Consider the following 15,000-nt stretch of genomic DNA (forward strand, 5'->3'; position numbering starts at 1 on the left):
AATGCCAGCACTTTGGGAGGCTGAGACAGGAGGATCACTTGAGGCCAAGAGTTCGAGACCAGCCTGGCCAACTTAGCAAGATTTTATCTCGACAAAAATAAAAAATAAAAACAATTAGCCAGGTGTGGTGGTGCACACCTAGAGCCCATCTGCTTGGGACACTTGAGCCCAGTGTTTCAAGGCTGCAGTGAGCTATCACTGCACTCCAGCTTGGGTGACAGAGTAAGGCTCTCTCTTTCAAAAAAAGAAAAGAAAGAAAAAGAAAGAAGGAAAGAAAGAGAATGTGGAGGACTAGTGTGGGAAGGTAAATTTTTATCTACCAATGCTGGCTGTGCTAAAGTTGCCAGAGAAGGTGTAGTGGACTTTCAAATAATTAGAATAAGCTACCCACATTAGGAAGTATAAATGTGGTTATAAAATGTATCATTAAGATCTCTATGGCTATTTTCATGCTTATATCTTTTGTTCTTTTTACTTTGCAATATTTTCTTCTAAATACTTACTCCGGAGTTACTGTTTGAAGAGTTTCTTCTTTGAAATTAATACTCATAATACACCTTGCAAAGCTTTTCAATATTATCTTGTACATTCAATTCAGATAGTATCTTTTGTATACATTAATACCACGAATATGAAATCTGCCGGATTGTCCCATAGAACTGATGTTTATGGTTATTTTGAATCAACATAGAAATAGCCCCTCTCAGTCTTAAAAAATAAGAAAGTTATAGTTGTCTTATCAGCATTCCTTTCTGAGGAGACCAACTATCAGACCTCCCAGATAGTAACAAGGATCTGAAACTTGCCAGAACACCACGTCTGAACGAGATGCCAGACCCCTCACCTGTCATGATTGCCTAACCAATCACCTGCTTCTTGTTGACCAACTCCTCTTTCTCACTCCTCCCTAATTCCTATTTACTTGCATAAATTTACATTCCTTCCCTGCTATATAAACCCCCAATTGTAGTTGGACAGAGAAATGGATTTGAGACTTTATCTCTCATTCTCCTTGGCTGTAGCACTTGAATAAAGTCTTTTTCACCATCAATGTTCATTATTTCAGAGATTGGCTTTCTTTGCTGTGAGCAGCAGACCTAGACTGGATCCCTGGTGTTCCGTAACAAATATTTATTGAGTTTTATTTTTTTCAGTGATGTGATTTGACTACTATTTTTCTTAGTAAATATGTTACAATTTTTTTAGTACTAAAAAGTCATAAATAAACTGTAAAACTTCATTCAGAATTACTATTTCACACAATTTATTTTAATATCCATATATACACATTTTTAATTAAAAATATTAAATATATTCCATAAAAGTCTATAATGGATGTGTAGTAATTTTATTAAAGCAGTCTTTTTTCCTTTTTCTTTTCTCTCCCTTTTCCTTCTATTTTCCCCCCACCGATATCAAGTAACCCATATTAACAACCTAGTTTGTACCCTTGTATATTTTTCTATTTGCCCCGATAGTTCTAGAAAGATTTTTATAAATATAGTGGGTTTGGAGGTCAACATTTGACAGAAACATGTTCATAGTATGAGTTGTTCTGCATCTTGTTTTTCTTACTCAAAACATGTCATGGAAATCCACGTATATAACCTTGTATAACTCAATTATCATTCATGGTCTCTTACTGACTTCCAAAGATTGTATCATTAATTTTAAAGTTATTTTTGTGTGTCATGTGAGAGACAGATACAATGATTTTTCCCAGATGAGTAGCCAATTATGCCAAAACTGTTTACTAAGTCATCTATCATATATTAAATACCTTTATGCATTGGGGCTGATTCTGAAATTTTCCTAACCATTGAAATATATTTTGATTACAGCGGTTTTGTAGTATGTCCCTCCAACTATTCTCCTTTACTCAGATATTTGTGGAATAGTCTAAGCAATTATTCTTTCATATTATATGTAATATTGCTCTATCCATATTAAGAATCAATGTTATAATTATTATTAGGGAAACTGAAAATACTATGATAGCCCTACCACTGAAGAACATGGTACATTTTCCATTTTTTTATGTTGGTATTATGTCTTTGTTTAAGTATTTCCTAAGTGTTTACACTTATTTTTTTACTTTGAATTTTTCTATTTTATATTTCTGAGTTTCCATTTCTACTCTAAAGAAAATGCTATTGTTTTTGAATATATTTACCTCATATCAAATCACATTATCTTGTAAATTATAGTAGATATTTATAGGTATTCTTGACATTTTAGATATGTATTAATATCAGTAGCAACAAAAGTACAGTTTTAACTATTTTCTGAAATTTCTAGTATTTATTTTCCTATTGATATTTTATTTGCTAAATAAAATCAGTAAGTAATGATAACGATAAAGGGCATCTTTATTCATTTAATATTAATTTACATTTCTTTAGTCCTTCACCATTACTGGTATGGTTCTTAATGGGATTTAGCATTGCTTTTTATTTTACTTATATATTTTATAATATTTCTATAAAATTCAGTATTTTTATTTGAAATGCATGTTAACATTTACAAACTATATTTACATCAACCAATGATATTATTTTATTTTTGGTTTCTTCTAATTTATTATGTAGTAGGTTGTCAGATTACCTGATATTTAAATGGTCTGCATTCCTGAAATAAATTCTACCTAGAAATAAAAGATTACATTTGATAAAGTGTAGCATTTTGTTATTATATTTAAAATTTTGCATCTATATTTGCAAGTGATATTGTTCTATATTATATTTTTGCTTAATTTATTTGGTATTAGTATTAAATTTTTCTGAGTCTGTAAATATAGATTCTTATGTATTTTTCTATTAATATTAAATAATAGTACACTTTACTATGATTTAGAGGTGATCATTTGAAATATTTCTTCTACTTTCTAGATATTTTAAATTCCTCTTTTTCTTGATATATTGTTTATTGCATATATATTTCTTAATATTCAAGATATAAAATATATTTATCGTATTTCTTATTGTTTTCCTCACTGTATTAGATTAGGACCAGAGAATGAGGCTTTTTTTTAGGTTTCATTTTGTTAAGAACCTATTTGTGGATGAATTCATATTTGAGTTTTGTAGATGCTACCTGGACTTAGAAAAATGCATATTCAGTGTTTTGGTGATTTACATTTTATATATAAATGAAAAGTAATGTTTGTTTATCATTCAAATCTGGTATGTCCTGCTTTTTATCTACTAGGTTTGTTACATTCCATAGTGGTATCAAATAGTCCTACTATATTATTATAAAGTTTACTTTTGTTTTATTTGTCTTATTACCTATTTATTATCTACCCTAATGTTAAACTTCAAAAGTGTTCATGTTTTCATTACGTAAAGTTCTTTCCAGTGTGTTTTAATTAGTTTTCCCTTTTAAGATGTTAACTTTTCCAGTATAACTTGATTTTGTTAGAACTTTGTTTGTTTGCTATATTTATGATCATCTCTTAATTTTCAACCTTTCTTTATTGCTTTACTTTTGATGCTTCATTGATAACAAAATAGAAATGGATGTTATATATTATTTTGTTGTTAAATGGTTTTCTACTTGCTCAAATTTATTGTGACTATCTATTTGGTATATTTTATTCCTTTTCTTTTAGCTGCTATTTATTTTATTTTGTTGTTCCTCTTACATTTATTTTATTTTGTCGGATCCACTTGCTATTCATTATACTTTTTATCATTTCAAAGTTGAATTTTCTATTATAATTTCTCTATTCTTTCCTTATTTAGTTTGTATTTTCTTTGCTAATAACCTTTTTAAAACTGCTTAGTTCTCTATTACTGCATGTCAAAAGATACCAATTATTGCCTGACCAAGGATTTCTCCTTTCCTCTGCTTTCTGCACCCACCTCAATTACAATCCACAGGTATTTTTAAGTTTTCTAGATTAGTTTCACTTCTTCATTTTTTGTAACCCATACTTCTTCACCCCTACCCTTCTTTCATGAAAACAGTGAAACATTACCTCCTTCCCAAGCACCAAGCACACACAGGCTAAGTTCAGATGAGAAATCATTGTGTGCTTATTTTCTTATTATTATTGGAGTTTCCATGGCAGCATTTTTATAACCAGCATTTAGTTATGTACATTGAACAGTCTAAGATCTTCTCTCTACCTTTCAGCTCCTCTTTTCTTTGGATAATTTTTCTCATTCATTTCTTGTTTCATTATATTTCTTCCTTGAGAATTTTCTTATGTACAGATCGTTGGTAATACAACCCAAAATTTTGTAAGTCCCAATGATTCTCTTTGCCCTGATGAATGAATGCCATCTTTGCTAATTATAGGATTGTTGAATAACTTAATGCTCACGGTAACTAGTAAATGTTATTCCACCATCTTCTAGTTTCTAGTGTAGAAGATGAAATGTGAGGTACAGTTGTGATATTTTTCCTCAGTATGTTAATTTTCCTTTCTTTCTGGAGTCTTGTAGAAGTTTTCTTTATTCAAATATTCAGGAATGTTTGTAGATTATGTGTCCATATGTCTATGTCCACTTAAAACCTTTCAAAAATTTAACACAACCTTTCAATCTTCTGAATTGTATGTTTCTTCATCTCAGAAATGTTTTAAAATAAATTTAATGCCTGGGTTCTGTGATTCATGCCTGTAATTCCAGTGCCATGGGAAACTAAGGCAAGATGGCTTGAAGCCAGGAGTGCAAGATCAGCCAAGGCAACATAGCAAGACTCTGTCTCTACAATTTTTAATTTTTTTTAAAATTAGCTGGATGTGGTAACACATGCCTGTAGTCCTAGCTACTTGGGAGGGTGAGGTGGGAGTATCACTGGAGCCCAGGAATTGGTGGCCGCAGTGAGCTATGATCTCATCGCTGCACTCCAGCCTGTGTGACAAAGACCCTGTCTCTAAAAAAACAAAGATAAATAAATAAATAAATTTAATTAGTATATCTCCTCTTCCTTTTGTCAATTTTTCATATTCTGAAATGATATTGATTGCATTTTAGATTTTATTAACTTTTCTTTTTTTTTTTTTGAGATGGAGTCTTGCTCTGTTGCCCAGGCTGGAGTGCAGTGGTGCAATCTCAGCTCACTGCAAACTCAGCCTCCCGGGTTCCAATGATTCTCCTGTCTCACCCTCCCGAGTAGCTGGGATTACAGGCGCTCGCCACCATATTTTTTTTTTTTTTTAGTACAGATGAGGTTTCACCATGTTGGCCAGCCTGGTCTTGAATTCCTGAACTCAGGTGATCTTCCCGCCTTGGCTTCCCAAAGTTCTGGGATTACAGGCATGAGCTACTTTGCCCGCCCTGGAAAAAAAAAAATATTCTTCTTGATCTTCCTGGCCGTAATTTTATGTCAACAGTGACAGTTAACTCATTCATATGACTCACAGTTTTAGTTGGGAACTACACATTTTTGCAATTTGTATTTTTACGAATATTGTTATTCTTATTTGTGGTGTTTTTTGCTTCCTCTGTCTTTCCTATTTTAGAGCATACTTTGTTTTCTTCTGTCTTCTCTTTCTTGAGTAGATTGGCTTTGCAAAAACTATTGTTATTTTCCTCTGTCACCTTGCTGGGGCTCAGGTTTAGTTGATGACCTCAGATAAAGAGAATCTATGGGCAGGCTACTATTCCTCCATGAAAGCACCAAAAGGAAGTCATCTCTCTCTGTGGTCTTCTAGAACTTTGCCAGTCCAGGAATAGCAAGGATCTAACCCCCTCTCTCAGTCCTTCCTTAGGTTCTTGGTGGCCTGTGAGACTAGACCCATTCATGTTGGGTGGTGCCAAATTTCAACAAAGGATAATGATTGTAAAGGATCGACTGTCTGGAATCCCTGTGTTCTAATCTTTACCAAATATATCCTTAGTAGTAGAATGATCTCTAGGCCATTATCTACTGACCTAGAGAGAAGAAAGTGCTATAGTAGCTCTTCCTACTGGGAACTCTGTACTGTCCCAGACCTTATTATCAACCAGGCTCAGCAGGCTCAGTAGATTCCAGGCTCTGGAGAGAAATAGAAATTCAGAGGGAGGGGGCTGAGAAGCATTCAGTTTCACCAGTGTCACAAAAATTCTCAAGTGCGATTCCACTGATTAGGTAGAAAAACATGAGCTAGCAAAAATGACAGGTTATAATCAAGTAAATATTTTTAAAATAATAGCATTTTACTGACATATAGACAATGTGCCTTTTTTCTCTTCAGGGACTGAATAAACAAGCTCATACTATTTCAAAACATGCACAAAAACATGTATATGCACAGGCATAATTCATGTTTATGATCATATATATATACATACTCCTCATTTTATTTTTTTTTATTGCTTACAATGCCCGTTGTAGCCATCAGTCCCGATGCACTCACAGAATGGAATAAGAATTCTCTGCTTGTGTTTGGAACTATTGCACTATAAACACAGTTGTATGTTCTCTAGAAATAAACCTCTCTTTATTAATTCTTTAGGTTGTTTTCTACTCTAAGTTATCGGAAACATTTTTACTGGGCATCTGCATCAAAATTCATGTGCAGCTAGTGTGCCTAGTGAAGCATTGTATTCTTTACTTTACATTCAAGATAGTTGAGTGATTCCGCTTAGTTTGAGTGGCACTCTGCCACACATACATTATGGGACAAGAAGAACTCGGAAGAATCACTGAAGCTAACCATACATTACATGCATGGCACACTCACCAGATGTCTCTTCTTACTTTGTTATGGTTTCTAAAGCTACACTGACATTGTCTTTACGTTCAGAAATTTGATTCTGCTCACTTTGCCATCTTTAAAATAGATACCTCTGAAGGTTGTTGCTTTAACCAATAGAATTTGCACCCACAGTTATATCACTAACATTTGCAAATAATTATGTTATTCCACTTATTTATAATAAGTCATAAGAGAGTAAATGCAGAAAGAAGAAACCATACCAGGCAAGAGGATGAAGAAATTCTGTAAATTCTACCACTGAGCTTTCTCTCCTACAGCATTCTAAAAACAACAAAAACAACAACAACAAAAACTGGTTCCTGTCTCTTTTACTCACTTATGGAGGTGTTTGCTTTTTATGGTACATATTAACATATATGACTGAGACTGTAAAATGCCACAAATTGGATCAGAGTGAAGCATTCTCCTCATTAAAGTTTATGTAGCTTAGTTACATGGCTGAATTTGGCTTTGTGGTATAAAACTAGAAATAGTGATCTCAATTTTGCCATTGTTGGCATTCTTTCTTCTGGCCCTGATTATCTAAGCCTGCCTAGGTGATGCTGTGACTGTCTGAAGGATGGGGAAATACTCTTTTGCTTAGAGCATTGCTTTTCCATCAGGCCATATATACTACAGGTATTTCAACTACTGACATTTTCCAGTAATCAAAAAGTCATTTAAACTTATACCGTATCATTTTTATAAATAACCATTATATATAAGGATTGAGTGTGGAGATAATTAAAGGATTCAATTTGTTTTCACTTGTTTGTGTATTTTTGCGTAAAGTCAGCTTGGGATTAACTTATTAAACAATTTGTATATTCCTTATGCTTTGATAACTTTCTGCCAATTAAATTGTGAATTTAAAAATATATATTATTTAAATACATTTCACTGTCATTGAATCATTGAATTTACTACTAATATCTCACTTATTTCATTTCATTCTCCAGTTTACATGTTTAGAAATAAGAGTCCTGAAGACTGGTGCCTGATTACTAGCCCTCAGTACTTCTCCTCTTCTCTTCAACATACATTTATTTGGCATTGCAAGTGTATGTGAATGACAATTCTTCTTAAGTGATCAGATTTCTTTCCATGGAGACTAGATATTTATTTGTGTTTTTTCCTATTAAATATGCTATTGTAAATTGTTAATTCTAATGTTTATGGAGAATAATTTTTTATGATAGGTTGGACTTACCCTCATCTATTTATTTTCGGCATTATCTTGCTTTAGTTTACTTTTCCTGCTCCTTCTTGCCCTTTAGAAGTCACAAATATTTAAACATGTTAAAAGTAGGGTTCAGTAATACATATAATACTCATTCCATTTTGATTTTGAATATATTTTGAGAAAGCTAAAGTGGAAAAACGTCTTATTCTCTGTTTGGATTGTTGAATATTGTAGTTTTTCAACTTTGTTGTTATTGAATAATAGTATTATACAAAGAGATGTATTTAAAAACTTAAGACATGATAAGAATTCCAAATTCTCTAGAGATGACTAAATTGGTATTATGTCTATATTATGGGATAAAATTTACTTTAATCTTTTTCTATAGTTCAATATTTAAGGTGATTCATTTTCTCTTGCATTTTAATAATAAAGCTATAGTGGTATATATTAATAAACTGTAACATATTATGAAAGTAACTTTATTTTTGTCTCTGACTTTCCTTTTAGGTTTCAGTAAATTGTTCTTTCATGCCCAAGGTCCATGACTCAATAATCGCTCTTAAATAATAAAGGTTGCATTTTATTTCTATTTAAAAAACAAATGTTCAGTTCAATAATTAAAATGTCTACTCATATGTATTAATCAGAAGTTCTTTCTTGATTTAAGGAGACCTCTCTCAACACCCAATATGGGGTGTTTATAGGTCCTGAGACTCTAGATGGGAGCATGGCATGGCTAATTTTTAAATTTTTCCTTTTCTAGTGTTTCCACTTGTGACTTCTTGAAGATGGAAGCATATATAGAGGTAAGAGGTATGAGAGCAGGATAGTTCATTCCTGATAGATACGTCAAGGTGATCTGACATCAGTGCCCTCTGAACTAAACAAATGCTCAAAGATGACGTTTTGGCGGCTGTCTGTTGCCTTCTGATTTCCAAGGAATCTTTTGTCAGCTCCTTGTAACCAGTTTTTGGGTGGCTGTGAAAGGTCCACTAAAAATGTACAAATACGATATTTCTAGTGATAGTAAAGCATTTCAAAGTCCTTGTTAATTTTCTTATTCTATCTCATATAATAAGCAAATATATTTTATATAATAAGCAAGTATCTTATTATATCTTATATATCGGTAATGAAATTATCTTTGTGTGTTTGCCTGTGTTCTCTTTCAGTGGAAACAAAGCTCTGTAACGATATGAACTGTTTTGTATCTATTAATACCCTTTCAGGTTTTATCACTATTTTAAAATAGCTAGCTCATGGATGTTTGCTACTTGAAGGGAACAGTTTCCTACTTTTCATTCTAATTTTAATTTATTGTTATTCTTTTTAAATGTTTGGGAAATAGTCCAAGCACTGTTGTTTCTTTTTGTCGTAATAATATTTCATTAATTTTCCTTTGAAATCTATTCATTCATAGATCACATTTTTTCTATGTGATTTCCCGAAACATAATTTTATAGATAAATATACTTATTTATACTTATTTCTGTGGTAAGGATAGAAATACATATTATTTGTATATGATAAAACTTGCGTTAATGTGCTCTGTGACTTTGAAATGCCTTGTTAACACTAGAAATACAGTGTTTATACATTTTTAAAATATTTGCTATTTTGAGATTGTGGGAAGGACTCTATCCTGCTCACATAAAAATCTTCTAACAATGTTTTTTTTTGTTTGTTTGGAATTGGAACTCTTTTCTCATTGCAAACGCAAAAACAAAATATGATTTATTAAATGTCCTTATTTGTTAAACTGATTTGTAATAACGTGTTCTTTACTAAAATTGTACTTGTGAAGAAATATCCCCTTGGTTTTTGTATCTACTTTAGAAAGTGGTGGTCTATTTGTTTAAAGCTAAGATTTACAGCCATCATTAGGAACGGGTTGTAATTACTGACATGTTGGTGCATGTACAAACTAAGAGATAGCATGGCAGAGTTAATGAGACACATGCATTGATACAGAATTTGCAAATCATCATGACTAATTTTATCATAATAAGTTAAATAATACCTCATGAGTTCCCTTCAGTTTAATTCTCAGTATTAATCTAATTTATATCAGAAATAGATGAACTATAAAACATTTTCTTTTCAGAGATGTCTATTTTTAATTTACTTAATAATTACTAAGCATGAGTAGAACATCCCCTATGTACCATGCACCATGTCAAGCACTGGGGACACAGAGATGAGTGAAACAGTCTCCATATTAAAGGAGCTCAAAGCCTACTAATGAGAATGAAAATAATGAGATAATGTAATTTACTAGAGTAATTACCAAGCTCTTATTATGCAGAAAACATTACTGAAGCAGAGAGAAGATTGTGTACAAATTCTGGTGAAGTCAGGAAAGTTTACCTGATCATGGAAAAACCTAAGTTGAAACATAAATATATCTATTTTTCTTAATTTTTATTTATATCTTAAACCAAAACTAAGTTGAATCTACATGGCTGTTTTGCAAGTAAGAGCAAAGCAAAATGTGCTGCTGAAATCTGGTTACAATCAGGCTAGAGAGCAGGGAATGGATGAATAGATTTTCATTTTATTCAGGAACTCAGAAACAAAAAGGATCTCCTCATTCTTAAATTTGTCTATGATATTTAGATAACAAGTCAGTTTGACAAATTGAAAAAATATGTGAATTGTTTGAGTTGGCCAGGAATAGAACAAGAAGGGGTATGATAGCCAGCAAATGTAAGATGAGGAAAAGAAAGCAACCATTGCAAAAAATTGTTAGAAAGGTAGAACATTTTCTTTGAAGAGAAAAGAACTCCTAAAATGAAGAAACTGAGCAAGATGAGAAGGAAATTATTTTAAAATTCCATTCTTTCAAAAAATCAAAATCCCACAAAGATGCAAAAATGGTTCATATGTTACAAACAGACATGTCAACTTTGTTTCCCTAGTCTCATTAAGTCTATCGAATTCTTAATTCTGAATAAACTCTTCTGTTATTTCTAAATTTTGAAATTTTGAGACTGACCCTGTGGTAGGGTATTGTTCATCGAAATGCTATTTTACATTTGTTTTCCTCAAAATCTGCTAAACTTTAAAGGTAAAAGTTTTGCTGACATCTAAAATACTTCCGAGTGAGATCACAACTTTCATATATAGTTCTCAGATTCACTGCCAGCTTTTGGTCACTGTTACCTTGGATAACTACTGTATTTTATACTTTGCAGATCACTTTAGCTTATGTTTTCTAATTTTACATCTAAATAACATTTTGAAAGTTATTAAAAATAATTTCAGATAAATGCATTGATTTATTCCCTACATTGCACTGCCCCTTGTATAGACTACACAAGCAGTACTGACTTCTGGAAATTTAATTATATTACTTATTATTTATATTCATGCTACCCACTAACTACATTTATCACAGAACTACCATATATTTATTAACTTTCTCCAGTTATTCTATTTTATGTAATTCATAAAACTTCACAATGTAACTTAGGGCAGAGGCTGAAATGTCCTGAGAGAATGATATGAATGGAATCAAGATAAATAATATAGCGGTAGGAAGACAGGAGTAAATAAAAAGAACAATGGAAGTTGTATCCTTAATATAAAATAGAAAATTAATTTTGTTTCTTGTGCATAATTTTATAGCTGTGGTAATAATTTCAATAGAGCATTTATGAGATGTTTTAAGATTCAGCAATATTATTTGAATAAAAGTTCCACTTTTCTGAGTAATTCTATAAAGGATGATTGTGAAGTAGAGGGTTGTATTTTGATATTATTCTGAAAAAAAGAAACTCCAATTCAAACATTAAAATTCTGTCACATCACAAGAATGAAAATGGTGTCATAAAAATAAATAGGTTATTTTAATAGAGGATCAACCTATGGATCTTAATATATTTTAAAGGTACCTCTGCTTGAGATTGAAAGATCAAATTTAGTTGATTTTCAGACAAAACAGGAAATCTGAAATTATTTAGCAAGCATTCAAAACAAGTATGAGACATTTTGACCATAAAATAATTTTACATGAGATTAGATGTAAATCTTACAGACCATTAAGGAAAGTAAGAATTTGCTATTGTGTTATAACAGCAAATGAGCTCTTTATCCTTTACCTTTATAAGATGGTGTCTCAAGAAGAGAATATATTTTCATTTCTGCACCAGTCATTACAGTAACCAATAAATTAAATTCTGTTGGCTGTCAATCATAGGAGAAATTCACAAAATTAAAAAGAAATCAACAGAAAACTGTAGAACTCTTTCTAAAATTGTCGCTGGATAAACCAACTTGTTTTTTAAAACTTCCTTGAAGAGATCAGTGAAACACTATACAAAAAAACCTTCCATGATTTTGACAAAGGAGTTTCTTTACTATCTAATTTTGCTATAAAAATAATGTAGGAATTATATAAACAATAATGATTTCTTTAAAATATAAATTCAGTAATATATTAAATCAAATTGTACATAATTGATTTCTAATATATCATTGTTGGTTCATTTTAAAATTATTTTAATGTTTATAATACAGCTAAGTCATATGTAGATCAATAATTTGCCTTGTCAATTTATTCTTTTTATAACAAAATACCAATAAGAAGTCTATTCTCTAGATAGTAAAATTAAATTTGAATTTATCAGTTCAAGTCCCAGCAACTATTAGAGAATAAAATCTTATTTAAACACCATGACTCTATTCTGTTTGAGATTTCTTCTTTGCATGACTTTTTGATGGTAAATGCCTTTCTTCCTGTAGGGACATAAACTTGAGATCCTCTTTATAGCATTTTGAAAATAATATGCTGATGATGGCATATCCTTCTCAAATTGTGAAATGATGGACATATCCAGTCAATAAGAGACACTTGGGTAGTGAATTTTGTTCTAGATTCGAAAATTGTGAAATAACAGAACAAGTGTGCAAGGACCCTGTGGTGGGAGCATCCTAGATAGTGTGAGGAACTGTGTATGGTGCTTGAAGGGTGGGGGTGGAGGGAAATCTAGGGGTGAAGGTGGTGGCAAGAGAAGAGAAGGAGAGTAGAATGAGACAAATTTAGAGAAGTAACTGGGTGGGGGTAGTAAACACAAATAATGTAAAGTACCTTTATTTGTAAATTGAAAATAATCATATAGCCTATGGCATGGCATTTTGGTGAAGATTAAATGAGGTAATCTTTATATCAAAGACCTTAGCACAATTCCTCGCAAATAATTAGCTAGTACTATGATTCTTCTTTAAATGCCACCATTAAACAGTAGCATTATGTAGAATGCTACTGTATTTTTGGTCTATATATTTATAGTCACATTTAAATGGAAAATAATTAAATTTTGTATGCATATTACTGGGTGTGAAACTCTTCAGTTTGTTTAAATCAAAGACTAACCTATTGACATCAGGACACATTTACAGAATCATGGGCTGAGAATTTGGATGTAACAAGCATGTTTACAAAGCCAATCAGGGTCACTATGTACAACAGGATGTTAAACAACGAACGATGATAACGTAAATTTTATTTCTTTCATAAAAGAAGTTATAGATAACAGTGGTTTTAAAATAATGAGGTGATAGTAATCACAAAAAAAGTAAATTTGAAATCAAAAGATGAAGATGAAAAATGTTATTAGTAAGATAAAAATGCAAATAGTAGAAAGTGCAGTGTTTTTGTGTATGAAAAACTATAAAGGTTAATTGAGAGCAAGAACTGAAGAAAACTGGTAATGAGAATTTGGAAATTTTCAGAACATTGCGGAGAAACTTGATTAAATTTGAGTCAAATGCCTACATCTACTAAAATTCATATGTATATTTCTCCCCTAATAAGCTTTGTGAATATTTCGCAAGCATTTATAATCTGCATGTTTTATGAGGAAAGTTAAGAAATTAAAAAAAAGACACTTGAAAATTTAAAACAAAATAGCATTTTGAGTGGATTACAGGTTGGTGGGAAGACATTATAGATATCCATCCATGGTAAAATTAGATTATATCCCTCAAGTACTTATCCAAGGGTATATAAATAATTGTAATTCTATACTTTTCCTTTTATAGAGATGTTTACAAACATCTCTATAAAATCCCAAAGATTTCCTCTTTGGGATAAAGCATCGTCAGGTCTCAACCCTTCTTAAGCAATGTATCTATGTTAGCTTTCCAGCTCTCCAGAAAGCCAATTTTCGGCAAAAGTAAAATAAGACAAAGAGTAGGAATAAAATATGACTTTTAAATGTAAAAGCTAATGATACGTATTTTCCAGATCAGAATCCACAGTGTTTTATTTCCTGATCTTAAATTAAAATGCATTACTTTGAAATTCATAAAGTCACCTGATTTGATAGCCAAACATTGTATTACTGAAATGATATACTCTGATTTTAAAAAGCCTATATTTCATTGATTTACCTACCTAAAATGTACTTTATTTTTCTCTGATATTCCACTATACAGTAATTCAGTCGTAAATAGAATATCCTTACTTTTTCCCTGTGATTTTATAAACTTTGTGGCTCTAAATAGCAATTGTTAAAAGCAAATTAGCTTTAACAGTCTTCTAGTAGGCTTATTTTTATCCCATGGTAAATAATTGATGGGAAATGCTTTTTACAATATAACGACTCATTATTGCTCTTAAGTGTGCTACTATCCTATGAACTATGATTACAAAGATAAATGAACTAATTTAATATTTAAAATACCATTTTCCCAAGCAATGTACCTCTTTATTTAGGTTGAAAATTGATTCAAATGAATTGTAACTGGCTCAGTGACAACTATGAATATTTAGGTAAATTTCAGCTTTCATTTTATCAGATATTGTTTTCATTCATATGAATAGTTTATTGATTAAAGAATTCCACTGAACTTGGGATAAAAAGTATGGAGTATTATCTTTGACAGTTGCTAGTTGTATAGCTTAGGAAAGTCGTTTAGCCTCACTTTCTTAAATCATTATGAAAATTTCAACACACTGACTCCCTACTATAAATTTCTGGCTCAGTTTTGAAACTATATAAAAGGTTTTTTTTTCTTTTATTTTCCTTCTAAACACTTTAAGTTGTGACATGTTTACATAAAGATCCACTGATTCCATTCTTCTGCAGTATTGTACACTAGGATCCAAGTATAAACGTATTGA

This window comes from Gorilla gorilla, chromosome 15 (genome assembly GCF_029281585.2).
Source record: "Gorilla gorilla gorilla isolate KB3781 chromosome 15, NHGRI_mGorGor1-v2.1_pri, whole genome shotgun sequence".
Taxonomy (NCBI): Eukaryota; Metazoa; Chordata; class Mammalia; order Primates; family Hominidae; genus Gorilla; species Gorilla gorilla.